This window comes from Lathyrus oleraceus, chromosome 6 (assembly GCF_024323335.1).
Source record: "Lathyrus oleraceus cultivar Zhongwan6 chromosome 6, CAAS_Psat_ZW6_1.0, whole genome shotgun sequence".
Taxonomy (NCBI): Eukaryota; Viridiplantae; Streptophyta; class Magnoliopsida; order Fabales; family Fabaceae; genus Lathyrus; species Lathyrus oleraceus.
This window is the reverse complement of record NC_066584.1, coordinates 241,738,698-241,754,495: the sequence shown is the minus strand read 5'-3', so window position 1 is coordinate 241,754,495 and position 15,798 is coordinate 241,738,698. Positions and strand designations below refer to the sequence as shown.

The 15,798-nt window shown below is 36.6% G+C and overlaps 1 non-coding gene across 1 annotated transcript; it reads right to left on the bottom strand.

The window, feature by feature from the left end:
- Positions 1-10,875: 10,875 nt before the first annotated feature.
- Positions 10,876-10,982, bottom strand: LOC127099674 (small nucleolar RNA R71). Its single transcript, XR_007794152.1, has one exon. It is a non-coding gene; the product is annotated as a small nucleolar RNA R71 (small nucleolar RNA).
- Between the last annotated feature and the right edge of the window lie 4,816 nt (positions 10,983-15,798).

Below are 15,798 nucleotides of genomic sequence, written 5' to 3'. Positions count from 1 at the left end.
TGACGTTGCACTAAACTGGGTTAACAATTAACCTGTTTTATTTACTTCCTACTTTTTACACTATAATTGTTTCTGGTGTGACATGTCCTGAACCCCGTGTCGTGACATCGTATACGACACCTGTTATCCGCTTACTATTATTTTTGTGTGAAGTCCTGATATTAGTGTTATGACATCGCATACGAAATCTGATATCTGTGTACCATAATTTCAATTGGCATTAGATAAGACACACTGTTCTGCTTTGGGTGAGCTCCAGGGAGATGCTTTCTGGCACCAAGGAAGGAGGATTTGTTAACAGATCACCCATCTTAGATGGAACTAACTATGACTATTGGAAGGCACATATGGTGGAATTTCTAAAATCTATGGATGACAAGACTTGGAAAGTTGTCATTAAGGGTTGGGAGCATCCTGTTGTGAAGGACAAAGATGGGAAGGCTACTACTGACTTGAAGCCTGAAGAGGTTTGGTCTAAGGAAGAATATTAACTAGCTCTTGGAAACTTCGAAGCTTTGAATTCTCTATTCAATTGAGTTAACAAAAACATATTCAGGTTAATAAACACCTGTACTGTGGCCAAATATGCATGGGAAATTCTCAGAACCACCCATGAAGGCACATCTAAAGTGAAGATGTCTAGACTTCAGCTTCTCACTACCAGATTTGAGAATCTAAAGATGAAAGATGATGAGAGTATTCATGATTTTCACATGAATATTCTTGAAATATAAAATTCATCTAGTGCCTTAGAACAAAAGATGTCAGAAGCAAAGCTAGTTAGAAAAATTCTCAGGTCCCTACCTAAGAAATTTTACATGAAGGTCACAACCATTTAAGAAGCCCAAGTCATCAGCAACATGAGATTATATGAACTTATTGGGTCACTCCAAACTTTTGAATTGGGTATTAGTGATAGATCTGAAAAGAAGAACAAGAGCACAACTTTTGTATCAAACACGGAAGGTGAAGAGGACCAATGTGACTTGGATACTGATGGAGGAATGTCTAATTCTATTGTACTGCTTAGGAAACAATTTAACAAGTTGCTAAAGGGAATGGACAGGAAATCAAGACCAAATGTCAAGAACACCTCATATGACATCATCAAGAACAATGATTCTCAGAGAAAAGCAAGAACAGAAGAAAAGCCCAACTAAGGAAAATGTATTCAGTGTCATGATTGTGAGGGTTTTGGTCACATTAGATCAGAATGTTCCACGTATCTCAAGAAACAAAAGAAAGGCTTGTCTGTTTCTTGGTCAGATGATTCTAAAGGTGAAACTGATGATGAAACTGCTAAACACGTTACAACTTTCACTGGTAGATATGAATCTCATGAAGATTATTGTGATGAAGATATCTCTTATGAAGAATTGGATGCTTCCTATAAATAGCTTTGTGTCATAAGTTAAGGGGTGTGTAAGACAGGAGAAGAGTAGAAGAGAATCATAGCTCAACTACAGGCTGAAAAAGAGAAACTTTTATCTACTATCACTGATCTTGAAAATGAGATAACTCCATTGTCTTCTAAGCTTGAAAACATGACCAAATCCATAAGAATGTTGAACAATGGGTCTGATATGCTAGATGAATTTCTTCAAGTTGGAAAAAGGGCTGGAAACTTAAAAGGTATAGGTTTTGATTACCAATATCAAAATAAACAAGGAAAAACCTGTAAGACTCCAATTTTGACCCTAAGATCCCTCATGCTATCTCATCATATGCATTGGCATTGGGATCACATCTTGGCATCCTCCTTACCCCTCATGCATTGGGTTTGCATTGGGAGAGATCACCAAGCACCATTTTATTATATCATACTTTGTATTTTATCTACTTTACTAACCAAAATACCAAAAATATTTCTTTGTATGTTGTAACTCTTTTGTAGGTAGGGCATGTACTCACCTTTGATTCATCAAGCTCACATCTAGGATTTAAGACCCTCATTGCAAGGAGCTCAATCAAGAAGTGGTTTACTATGGCTCTAGACATCATATATGGATCCCCATGAGCTTCACATTTTATTTTGGTCAAGAATTCATCAAGAGTTTGGAATTGGTTTGCCTTGGAAACCCTAGTTCATCTGGGCATCTTGTGTAACTTCTTCAACAAGCTTCTTCAACAATTGATTAAATAATTCAATGGATACTTAAAATTTCATTATCTTATGCATATATGGTCTTCCATGGATCCCAAAAGTCAAGAGAATTGCAAGTTAGCAAGTTGGTTGATGGTGGTTGACCAGAAGAATTCATCTGATCAAAACTGGGTTCCCTAGACCCTATCTCCTACAAATTTTGTCTATGAAAATGATTCCAAGATAAATGTTACTCTAAATGACATTAAAAACAACTTTCATGTTTAGGTCTAGAGCTAGTTTTGCATGTAAAGTCATTTTTTATGGTGAAAGATTATATGTCATTTTGTCTAAACCCTAATTTGAAGGTCATCTTCCCAAGGTCATAACTTGTTCAAATTTTATGAGATGAAATATTTCCAAGTTGCACAATCAGATTCAAGATGTCTACTTCAAATTTGATGTTTGGAGGAAGAGCTAATTCAACTTTTATGTGCATGTGATATGAGGATACATTATAGGTCATTTTGGACCAATGCCATTGAACAAGTGCTTTTCCTCAACTTAAAAAATACATAACTCCTTCATATTAAATCCAAATGAGGTCAAATTTGTGAACATTTTGAAGGAATTTAAGATATCTACAACTTTGATGAAGGAACGTTTCTCATTTAAAGCTCACACAAAAAGTTAGCCAAGGTGGAATAAGTGAACATATGGCTTGACACTTAGATTTTTTTTTGACATGTTTGATTTTCCCAACTTCCACCTCAAAATGCATCATGATCCAATATTCAAATGAAAAAGTGTCCAACATGAAATTTGTTCCTCTTGATTTAACCTTTCCAAAAAGTCCAATTTCATCCATTTTGGACAAGATTTGAATGGGATGCACATGGCTTGAACATTGGATCATCATTTGGCAAGATTGAACTTGAAACTTCCATACACCTTTGCCTTGCATTCCGACATGATCTCAACATTGCTTGTACTCAATTATGGATCAGAAGAAGTGATTTCATGGGCCTGTACACGCTCATGCACCCATGCAAATACACATTGGTATTTTTGGATTCCATTTCAAGTGTGCAAATATCAAACCATTTGGCTATAAATAGAGCCCTCTATGCTCAGAAATAAAGACCCTGCACGCCAACTTTGCTTCCAAACCTTCAAACCCTTTCATTTCAGAGGATAATCTTGATAATTTCCATTGGAAATTGAGTTTGGATCTCACTGTTTTGAGATTCAAATATCCAAGGATCCTGAACCTTTTGATCATTCAATTCTACTCCTCCAAGTGTCCTGAGCAAGATCAAGCACAAGCAAGAGCAAGATCAATCGAATTCAAACCTGCATTGAAGGTATTTTCCAGAAATTTTCATCTCTTCGATTCTCACTAAATTCTCCATAATTTTCTTGGATCCTTGGTTGTCTGAAGTCCTACAAATGTAGGCAACAAGATTGAGTTGCTTTGAGGTCAAATCAAAGCAACTCAGATCGTGCACCTCAAATTTCAACTCCTTGTATCTCTCAATATACTTGGAGTTAGGATAAATTGAGGCCATATTCGAGCTCAGTGGAATTTTTACTTTAAATTCATGTTCTTATTTTTAATTTTGGTGATGGTTGTGAGTGAACCAGTTCGGTGAAGCTCACCGGAGAAGGAGACCGGAGCTTTGGCTCCGATGATGTGTTGTCACTCATCAGAACCACATCATCCATTTGAAATGTTTTAATCACGTGCGTTGAAACTGGTTACCATTTTGTTGCACGCTGACTCAAGACCATGGTGGAATACGCACTAGCAGCCACTTGATCTGCCACCTCAATTAATGAGGGAGATCAAGTGGTCCACGTTTTTTCTATTTTCTGTTTTTTCCTTTTATTTGGTTTATTTTCATTAATTCATATTAATTTTAATATTGATCCAAAAAATATGAGAATTTCACCATTTTAAAAAAAATAAATTCCTCTTTCATTTTCTGAATTAAAATCATTTTTTGGATTATTATTAATATTTTTCATTATTTAATTGATTTTGTGAATATTTTTAATTGTTTAAAAATACTTTTAAGTTTCCAAAAATTATGAAATTTTTTCTCCAAGGTCTTTTGACCTTGTTTGACCTATGATAAATCTCATGGCCATTTCTTTGGTGTTTTGATGAGGTTTTAGGAATTTGATAAACCATAATTTAATTTAATGCATTATTTTATTGATTTTAATTGTTTAATTGCAAAATAAATTATGTTGAGCATTTGATATTGACTTGTTGAGTTTGACTTATGTTGTTGGGCCTTGGTCAAGGTTGATTTGACTTTGTTGAGTTAAAATCATTGGATTTAGGGGATTGATGAAATTTACATTTCATCTCCCAAAATGAATGAATGATTTTAATTTGATAAAAGTCCTCCTTTGACCAATTTGTGTTGATTCCATTTCCCCTCCCTTTTCGTCTTGATCCCATTCTCTCTTCATTCATGTCATAGACCTATGACATCTCTACATCCTAAGGCTAGTTGATTGTAAAATCAAAATGAGTATGGATGAGATTAGGTCCACCCTTTTGCATATTATTTTTAAGTGTGGTATATTTTAGGAGCATGGTTCATAATACCATGTCTCTAATATGCATTAACACTAAAATTTCTATTGCCCGACCTCAAATAGTTGTGACTTCTACATAAGTCCAATTACAATTGCTTAACATAACGCTAAATTGTTGACACAAAAGGCATAGCATTCTAGTAAGTGAGATTGTAAGTCTCCCATCTTTCATGGTATTGTGTGGAAACTTGGCCTTTTTTCCTTCCTTTGGAAGATGTCTTGGTTCAAGGATCCATGCTTGTGACAAGTGGGTTGAGTGTTCTCCAAAGAATGACTTAAACAAAACAAAAGCAAAAGCAATACTAACTTCTAATCAACTAACAACTAACATTTAATTTCAAGTCATTTACTTTTATGCACTTTAATTTTGAGCCTTTATTCATTTACCATTATGCATACCATTTAACTTATTTACTTGTCATTTTCACTTTGCTCATTTGAGCCATATCTTGTGATTATATTATGTTTGTATATACTTGTTTATGTTTGTGGTCTTTTGACCTTAATATAGATAATAACAACAAAAACCCTAAAAGACATTTGGTGTAAACTGTTGGTTTGCTCCGAGACTCTGGACTTAGAATTAGGCAACATTCCCTATGCAAAAGGACTTTGCCAATGCCAACTTTCATGAAACCAAGTGCTTGTGATTTGAACTTCATCTGAAGCAAGTATTGTGATCCCATTTGAGTCCATCTTCTACATGGTCTTTTGGAGCAACTTCTTTGAACTTGTGCCTAGTGTCTATCTTTGAGTTCATCTGATGCATGAGAAATTATGAAGAAGATCATGAAGTTGCTAAACTAGGATGTGGATATCTTTATTTGACATTCTTGTCTATTGGATTGCAGCCCATTGGTAAGATCTTTTTAACTCTTAACTTTTAAATTTGTGCTTAGGATTAGTCTCTTCATCTCCTCCCCCATTTATTTAATTTCAAATCTCTCCCTCCTTTTAAAAATCTTCTTTACTTGTGTTTGTTTTCTAAACTTAGACCATTTTACAAATTAGAAACTTTGGCCTTATGCCGTTGCATTTTTAAAACTTTTTTCTTAATCAAACTTGTAAATGAACCTAACTATACTTGACTTAAAATTTCAAAAGACAAAAAGAACTAACACTCATCCAAAAAATTTTAGGCCTTTTGTGCCTTTGTTAAACTTAAATTTTTGTTAAAAGCAATCCACTCATTTTGAAATTGTTACCACGAACTACGAGGTTTTGATCCCTCATTTTATGATTGTACGTAGGCACAAGTCCGAAGGTCTTGTCAAACACAAAATATAATTAATGAATTTTTTTCTCATCCCCCCACTCTATTTATTTCAAACATCTTTTGTACAAAAATATATATGCACACAAAAAAGGGCTCCCTAGGAGTACCTAAGACACTTTGGGTGCCTAACACCTTCCCTCTGTGTAACCAACCCCCTTACCTGTAATCTCTGACATTTTATTAGTTTTGATTTGAAAACTTCTTATCTTCTGGGTTTTGTTCATACTTTTCCCTTGGAAATAATAAAAGTGTGGTGACGACTCTGGTTTAATTGACATCTAGCTTATCCATAGCTTGATGGTCATGAATTTACCGCTACAAAGCCCATGTGACAAAATTTATTCCTCCAGAAAGGAAGTATGAGCCCATGATTACAACATCCTTCCAGACAGCAGGAAACTCAAACTAAAGTCAAGTTTCTTTCCTTGGAAATGTCATTACTATGGTAAATATGGACATATAAAGTCGTTCTGCTATAAACTATATGGTTATCCAAAACATCCAACATATCATAGGGCTAATCATGTAATGATTAAAACTAGAAAGGAGTGGAAACCTAAGGTTTTTGTCTATATTCTTATAACCCATATATCTCTTAGAGCTTCATCTAGACAAGACTGGTACTTTGACAGTGGTTGTTCAAGACACATGACAGGGGTCAGTAAGTATTTGTTGGACATTAATTCTTATTCCTCTAGTTTTGTCACGTTTGGTGATGGAGCTAAAAGTGAAATCAAGGGTATAGGAAAGATAGGTTGCACTGGTCTTCCTAGACTAGATGATGTTCTGCTTGTGAAAGGTCTGCCTGCAAATCTCATCAGCATTAGTCTGTTATGTGATAAAGGTTTAAAAGTCAATTTCACCAAGTCATAATGTTTGGTCTAAAAAAAGAAGAATGATGTTCTGATGAGAGGAGTTAGGTCTAAAGACATTGATATTTATGGATACCACAAGAAACTACTTGTCCTTTCTCATGCCTATTGTCCAAGGAAGAAGAAGTCAAGTTGTAGCTCCAGAAGCTTGGACATCTAAATCTCAAAGGGATATCTCTTGGTTACTCTACAAACAGTAGGGTTTATAGGGTATTTAACTCCAGAACTAAGGGCATGATGGAATCCATTAATGTTGTGGTTGATGATTCAATTATTGTAAAAAAGACTGATGTTAATGAACATGTGGGAACATCATTCAAGCAGACTGATGCTTTAGAAAGTATGGAAGACATTGAGTCAAATATTGAGCCAGCAAGGAATGAATCAGATGCTTCTTATGACATCCGAGCCATTTGTTTTTCTATTTGTTTTTTTTAAATGTTTTTTGTGGGCCTTTGCCCTGAATATTGCACCTCGGTGTGCCATGGTATGTACCTCTAACTCACATGATCTGCTACTGCTTTGCTCTATTGTTTTTTACCATTGATGAATGTCTTCTTAGTTTGTCATATTCTGGCTAAAAAGGGGGAGTAGAAAGTGCAGAGTTGTGCTAGTTATGCTCTTGATTTTTTATTCTCTGTATGAAGGTGTTTCTTTGAGGGGGAGTATGTTTCCTGTGTGATAGAGGGAGTTATTTCTATGTTGCTGATCATGACATTTAGGGGGAGTTTTATTTGTTTGTGCTTAGGTTGTTGTGTTCTTGTTGTGATGTCAGATAGAATGTATTGACATTTTGTTTCAGAAGAATTATGTTTGTGCTTAGGCTATTGTGTACTTGTTGTGATCTCAGACGATATGTCTTGACATTTTATTTTAGAGAATTTTGTTTGTCCTTAGGCTGTTGTGTGCTTGCTGTAATGTCAGACATAATATCTTGACATTTTGTTTGGAGTGTGAGGGTTTATTTCTCTCTATGTGTTTTATGTGAGGCTGGGTTTCTACTACTTATTTATGCTAAGTGTGCCTTTAATATGACTTGATGTCATACCAAGTGTTTGGTTGTTTGATTTTGTGCTTGTGATTATTGTTGTTGTTTTATCTTTTCTCCAGCTATATGATGCAAAGGTTGTTTTAGACAAAATTTGCCAAAGGGGGAGATTGTTAGGTTTTATGTTTTGTGATTGGCAACATTTTGTTAAAATAAGTGAAATAGGAAGATGTTGGACACAATGTCTTGACATGCTTGTACGACATCGCAGCCTGCTATTGTTTCAATTTCTTGAAAGATTTGTTTTTCAGCGTGTGTTAGTGAAGATTCTTTGTTGATTTGATTCACGTATTCTACGGTTCAAAGTACGTACTTTAGAAGCTCAAAGATCGGTTCCAACTACGCAATGTTTCCTAAGAATAGTTGTCAAAACATTTAAGGAAACATTAGATCAGATTTGATTTGATTCTGTAGAAGATTCTGCAGACTGGATGTCAAAACATTTAAGGAGATATCAGATTTGATAAGATAAGATATTCTGCAGAATGAATGTCAAAATATTTAATGACACATTAGATCAGATTTTATTTGATTCTGTAAAAGATTGTATAGACTGGATGTTGAAACATTTAAGGAGACATCGGATTTGATTTGATCAGATATTCTGCAGAATAGATGTCAAAATATTTAAGGAGACATCATATTTTAATTGATCAGATTTGATTTGATTTGGTTTGTTTTGATCTGCTATTTTTTTAGCCCGAAGCCCATGCTTACTGATCACACTAAAATTTACGTATTTTTGACTTCGATTTCACATGCATTCTAGTCATTTTATTGTCATTTTGTTGTGTTATTACTGTGTTTTCCTTTGTTTTCAGGTTTTTACTTTAATCGGAGCCCCGATCGAGAAAATGAGTGAAAAAGAGCTAAAAACCCTAAAATCCAGCATTTTGTGCTCATGGCCTACCCCATGGCGGGCGCCACAGACCAAGCCATGATGTGTCCAAGTCCAACTTCCTCAAGTCCCATGTTTCCCCACTTCATCCACTAAGGCGCCCCACTTTGTGCTTGTGGCGGGCGTCATAGCCTTGTGGCAAGCGCCACAAGAAGGAAACGGTTTCCTCTATTTTCAAGTTGAAGGGCATCCAAGTCAATTCCACCTTTTTTATTTGCCTATAAATAGAAACGTGAATTCAGTTTTACAATCATCCAAACTTAGAGCAGAGGTAAACTCAGAAGCAACTTTGTTTCACTTAGGCATATATTCAGTATTTTATAGTGGTAATCGCTTCGCATTGGAGTGTCACCACAATTGTGTCATCAAGTCTGTGATAGAGTCTGTAATCGAGTTTGGAGCACTTTGGAAGGAAGTTAATCCTGCCGCCATTTACATTTCCGCATTGCAATTTACTCAGCCCTCCGATTGGAGCAGGTTTTTATTACTCGCCTTTACTTTATTTATTTCCCGCACTCGCCTTTACTTTATTTATTTCCCGCACTCGCTTTTACTTTATTTATTTCCCGCACTCGCTTTTACTTTATTTATTTCCCGCACTCGCTTTTACTTTATTTATTTCCTCGCACTCGCTTTAAATCATTTATTTCCTCGCACTCGCTTTAAATTATTTACTTTCCGCACTCGCACTACTTTTATTTACTTTAATGCACTTTTACTTTATCATGTCTAGCTAAATTTATAAGGCTAGAATGTAAGGATCGTAATTAAACCAGTAATCCGTACAATGGTTCGTAGAAACACTTAAAGGGCTATTTTAACTTTCAACTTAAGTTTTCCCGCACTTCAATTCCGTTGGGTAAGATCGAAAGCCGTCCAACGTCTTTATAAACTTAATTGTTTTTAACTATTTCAAAAACAGCGAAAGCGCTTTGTTTAGTTCATTAGGAGTTTTTAACATCAAGAAGAAAAGAGATTTTAAAACTATTTTCGGACGCGTTTATAAGTTTAGAGTCTGGTTCGTGAGAACCTCTTTTGGTTAAGAAATCCAGGTTATAATACTTTTCAACTTAGTCAAGATACTATATTTCTTAAAAATAGGTTTACTACTCTAACGCAATGCGCGCCTTTTTATAAGTGACAATAAGAGGGTTTGATTAGGGAGTACAACTCGGTTCTGAATACGCGAAAGCGACAGTTCCTGTTAAATTAGTTCTTTTCAAAGTAGGAAACATTGTCCATAAGTAGTTCTATTAGGAAGTACTTGGATTATCAATTGATTACGTGAATTACATTCGACCCTGTCTTTATTAATTAAATCTATTTCAACACTTTACTTTTTATTGCACACTACAAAACACTTATTTTGACCGCCAAAGACCGCCTTTGATAAACACCGTAACGACAGATAACGATAGATTGACACTTGGTCTATGTGGATACGAGAATCTTTTATATTACTCTGATGCGTTCGTATACTTGGGAACATCAAGTTTTCCAACGCATCAAGTTTTTGGCGCCGTTGCCGGGGACCAATTTCGTCAAATTTCATTTTCCTGTTGTTATATCGTTTAGACTTAGGTTATTTCCCGCCGGTCAATGCGAAGAACTCGCAGCACCGGAAGTTTAAGCTTAGTAAACCCTCTGGCGGAACCTGAACGTTACGCTTGCGCACGTTTATTCTTTCATAGAATTAAGAGAGCTATGGCCGAAGATCAAAACCAAAGACCTCTTAAGGACTTCGCTCAACCATCTAATGAAGAACCTAGTTCTATTATAGTAAACCCAATCATCCCAGCCAATAATTTTGAACTTAAACCATCTCTGTTACAATTAGTGCAACAGAGACAATTCGCGGGTCTCGCTACCGAGAACCCTAACCAACATTTAAAAATATTTCTTCAAATAGCAGATACTTTTAAAACCAATGGAGCTTCTCCTGAGGCAATACGTTTAAGATTATTTCCTTTTTCCCTCAGAGATAAAGCCCTATCATGGTTAGATTCCCTTCCACCCAATTCCATTACGACTTGGGATAACCTTAGAAGAGTTTTTCTTGCTAGATATTTTCCCCCGAGTAAGACCGCCGTTCTTCGAAACCATATAACTAGATTTACCCAAAACCATGGAGAATCGCTGTTCGAAGCTTGGGAGAGATATAAAGAGTTGTTACGAGCATGCCCACATCATGGCTTAGAAAATTGGTTAATCATTCAAACCTTCTATAATGGACTTCATTATAACACAAAGATGACCATCGACGCTGCCGCCGGTGGTGCTCTGATGAACAAACCTTCCCCTGAAGCTAGTGCCCTCATCGAAGACATGGCTCAAAACCATCAATCATGGGGAGTCGAACGAGCGACAGTTGAGAAGAAGGAAGCCCAAGGAGGAGTGCATGAACTAAGCTCTATAGACATGATGCAAGCTAAAATGGACGCATTAGCCCTCAAAGTCGAGCATATGTACACGAACCCGAATACTGTAGCCGCAGTTTCGTCGGATTGTGAGATATGTGGAACCCAAGGACACCAATCCGCAGAATGCAGTCTATTGAACGAAACCCACTATGAGCAAGTGAACTACACCCAAGGGAACCCATATTCGAATACCTATAACCCTGGATGGAGGAATCACCCTAACTTCTCCTATAAAAACAATAACCCTATTCAAAATAATGCACCTCCGAGACCTAGTTATCAAGCCCCTAGATCAAATCAACCTATGCAATCTGTACCACCAAAGCCGAGCCTTGAGAAAATTATGGAAAATTTTATCACCGCTCAAACCCAACAAAACAAGGAGTTCATGAACCAAAACATTCATGTTAACGAATTGATTACTCAGTTAGGAACCAAGGTTGACCAAATAGTTACTCATACCAAGATGCTTGAAACCCAGATCTCTCAGGTAGCTTTAAACCAAGCCCCTCAGACTACACCTGGAGGACAATTCCCTGGACAACCTCAACAAAATCCGAGAGGACAAGCCAATGCCATTACCCTAAGAAGTGGGAACGCTTATGATGAGCCACCAAACCCAAGATTAAGTGAACCCGAAACTTCTAAGGAATGTACCAAACCCCCGGACGAAGTAAAGGAACCAGAGGAATCTGAAAATCAGGAAGGTCGAGATAAAGGAGAAGAACCTAAAGATAAAATTTACGTACCGCCCCCACCATATAAACCACCTATACCATATCCCCAAAGACTCAAACAAACCCAGACCAATAAACAGTATCAAAAATTTATTAAAGTTATAGAAAAACTTCATGTAGAAATTGTAAGAACAAAAATTGTTCTACAATAGATTCCTTGATTTTGATGATAACAAAGGATGAAACCAAAAATGGCACCCTAACGAAAAGTTTCTAAGTGTGCAGGGTTCTAAAGAAAGAAGGAAGAAATCTGATGATGTCATCAGATACAAAACCAGATCAGATACAAATTATCAAATGATCAGAAGCATCTGAAGTGGAAACACGTTCAAGAAAGTCTAACTCTGAGCAATACATCAGAAGCATCTGAACAAGAATACGCTCTAGAAGTTCTGACTCTGAACAACGATTGTCTAACTCCAGAAACTCTCAGCGCTATCTGAAGAAATCCATCAGAACTCAAAAGAGATCTACATCAGAAGCAAGATTCCAAGATTCTCAGATACTTGAAGACTCTGATCATGGTATTGCTAATCATGAAAGAGTAACGTTAAAGTCAAGTAAAGATTTGCAAATGGTTTTCCTAATTAAGAAAGAGACGTTAATCTCCAATTTCAATAAAGAAGATACTACTTGTGGTAAGTAGTCATTTCAAGGAGAGAAAGTTATCCTGCAGAAGCTATTTAAGTGATGGCGTAAATTCATTTTAATATCCACCAGTTTCAATTACTACCTCACTTCTATATATAAAGGACTGCAAATCAACATTCAGCACACACAAGTATTAGCCAACAAGCCAAAATTATACTGAAACATCAACACTCAAGAAAAACACTCTTGCTCTCTAAGATCTTCACGAAGCTTTTGCTTATTACGTGAAAAACTCTTGTTCTTACTATTGTAATATCTGCTTTCTTAGAAGCATTCTAGATTACATTAATCTTTCATATATTTGTTTGTTGATTTCCTCAAGTGACTCTGTGTAGTCTGTATACTTGAGAGGACTAAGAGATTTTTCTCTTAGACGTTGTTTGTAATCTTTCAAGATTAGTGGATTAAGTCCTTGTTGAAGGCGAAATCACCTTGGCCGGGTGGACTGGAGTAGCTTTGTGTTATAAGCGAACCAGTATAAAATCATTGTGTGTTTTTCATTTTGAAAAAGCGCTTATTTTTCCAAACAATTCAAACCCCCCCTTTCTTGTTTTTCTCACCTTCAGAAATCCCTTTCACAGAAGCCATCACCCAAATACCTTCTTATGCAAAGTTTTTGAAAGACATCCTTACCAATAAACGTAGACTTGACGATCTGAAGCCTTTGGAATGTAATGCTATTTCCGAGGACAAATTAGCAAAGAAAGATAAAGATCCTGGAAATTTCTCCATTCCTTGCCTTTTGGGTAATCATGTCATCGAAAAAGCTTTTCTAGACTTAGGAGCTAGTGTGAGCTTGATGCCTCTAGCAGTTTGTGAGAGGTTAAACTTAGGAGAATTACAACCCACTAAGATGTCACTTCAGTTAGCCGATAGATCTGTCAAATATCCGATAGGCATTTTGGAAGATGTTCCTGTTAGGATAGGTCAACTATTTATCCCTACTGATTTTGTCATCATGGACATCAAAGAAGACAATGATATACCAATTCTTCTAGGTAGACCATTCTTATCGACTGTAGGAGCCATAATAAATGTCAAGAAAGGAAAGTTGACATTTGAGGTAGGTGACGAGAAAATAGAATTTATACTTTCGAAATTTCTTATGGCACCTGTGATGGGAGACTCGTGTTATGCCTTAGATATCATTGATGAATGTGTTAGAGAATTAGAACAAAAAAGAAATTATAAAAACAATCAAGTTACCATCAACCCCCATAAAGGAAGATGATGACTTTAAAGAACCTTACATCGATGATAACCTTTACGAATGTTTATCCCTTACCCCAGATCCTATGCCATGCCCTAAGAAACCAACCTTAGAACTTAAGGTACTGCCTAAGAACCTGAGATATGAGTTCCTCAATGAAAAGATGAACCGCCCAGTTATAGTCAGTGCTACCTTGAGCCAAGAGGAGACTAACTAACTTTTAGACGTTTTACGAAGATATCCCTCAGCCTTAGGATATAATATCTCTGACCTGAAAGGTATAAGCCCATCCATATGCATGCATCGGATTTCGCTCGAAGAAGATTCAAAACCCTCTAGGGAGCATCAGAGAAGAATAAACCCTATAATGAGTGATGTTGTTAAGAAGGAAGTTCTTAAGTTACTTGAGGCAGGTATAATCTACCAGATCTCGGATAGTAAGTGGGTGAGCCTTGTGCATGTAGTACCTAAAAAGGGAGGCATCACAGTCGTGCAAAACGATAAAGGCGAACATGTAGCAAAACGTTTAGAAGGAGGATGGCGGATGTGTATAGATTATAGAAAATTAAATAAAGCAACTAGGAAGGACCATTTCCCTTTACCATTTATTGACTAGATGTTAGAGCGTCTAGCCAGACACTCTTACTTCTGCTATCTAGATGGATACTCTGGATTCTTCCAAATACCTATTCACCCAGAAGATCAAGAAAAAACTACCTTTACATGCCCCTATGGAACCTTTGCCTATAGACGAATGCCTTTCGGCCTCTGTAATGCCCCAGCTACTTTCCAACGCTGCATGATGTCAATCTTCGCAGACTACCTAGATGGTATCATGGAAGTGTTTATGGACGATTTCTCGGTTTGCGGATTCAATTTTCATAATTGTCTTGCTAACCTTGAGAAAATCCTGGAGAGATGCGTGGAGGTGAACCTCGTGCTAAATTGGGAAAAATGTCATTTCATGGTGACCGAAGGAATAGTTTTAGGACATATAGTTTCCGAAAAAGGTATAGAGGTAGATAAAGCTAAAATAGAAGTTATAGAAAACCTAAAACCACCAAAAACCATCAGAGAAGTCCAAAGCTTTCTTGGACACGCTGGATTCTACCGGCGTTTTATCAAGGACTTCTCCAAAATAACAAAACCGTTAACCGGACTTTTAATGAAAGATGCTGAATTCATTTTTGACGAAAAATGTAATGACCCATTTAATCTTTTAAAGCAAGCATTAATCTCTGCACCCATTATGAAACCGCCCGATTGGTCGGAACCTTTTGAGATAATGTGCGATGCTAGTGATTATGCAGTTGGAGCCGTTCTAAGACAAAGGAAAGATAAAAAATTACATGCCATTTATTATGCCAGTAGAACCCTAGATGCTGCCCAACTTAATTACGCAACAACCGAAAAAGAATTACTCGCTGTAGTTTTCACTATAGACAAATTTAGATCTTATCTAGTAGGAGCAAAAATTATTGTTTACACTGATCATGCTACCATTCGTTACCTATTAAGTAAAAAAGATGCCAAGCCCAGGTTACTCCGATGGATTCTATTACTACAAGAGTTTGATTTAGATATAAGAGATAAAAAAGGCACTGAGAATGTAGTAGCCGATCACCTTTCTAGGCTAGAACATCTAAAACCTGAACTAGTACCCATAAACGATGATTTCGCCTATGGTAGACTGATCGCTAAAGTAGAAACCATTGAAGACAATAACCTAGATCCTTTTGAGCATTCCCAAAATTCCTTAGCAATAAATAACGTACTCTGGTATGCAGATTTCGCTAATTACCTAGCTGCTGATATAGTACCCCCTGATCTTGACTACCACCGCAAGAAGAAATTCTTCCACGATGTGAGAAACTTCTATTGGGACGAACCGCTCCTTTTCAAAAGGGGTAAAGATGGCATTTTTCGCCGTTGCGTTCCAGAAGAAGAGGTAAATAATATTATCGAGCATTGTCATTCTGCACCTTATGGTGGA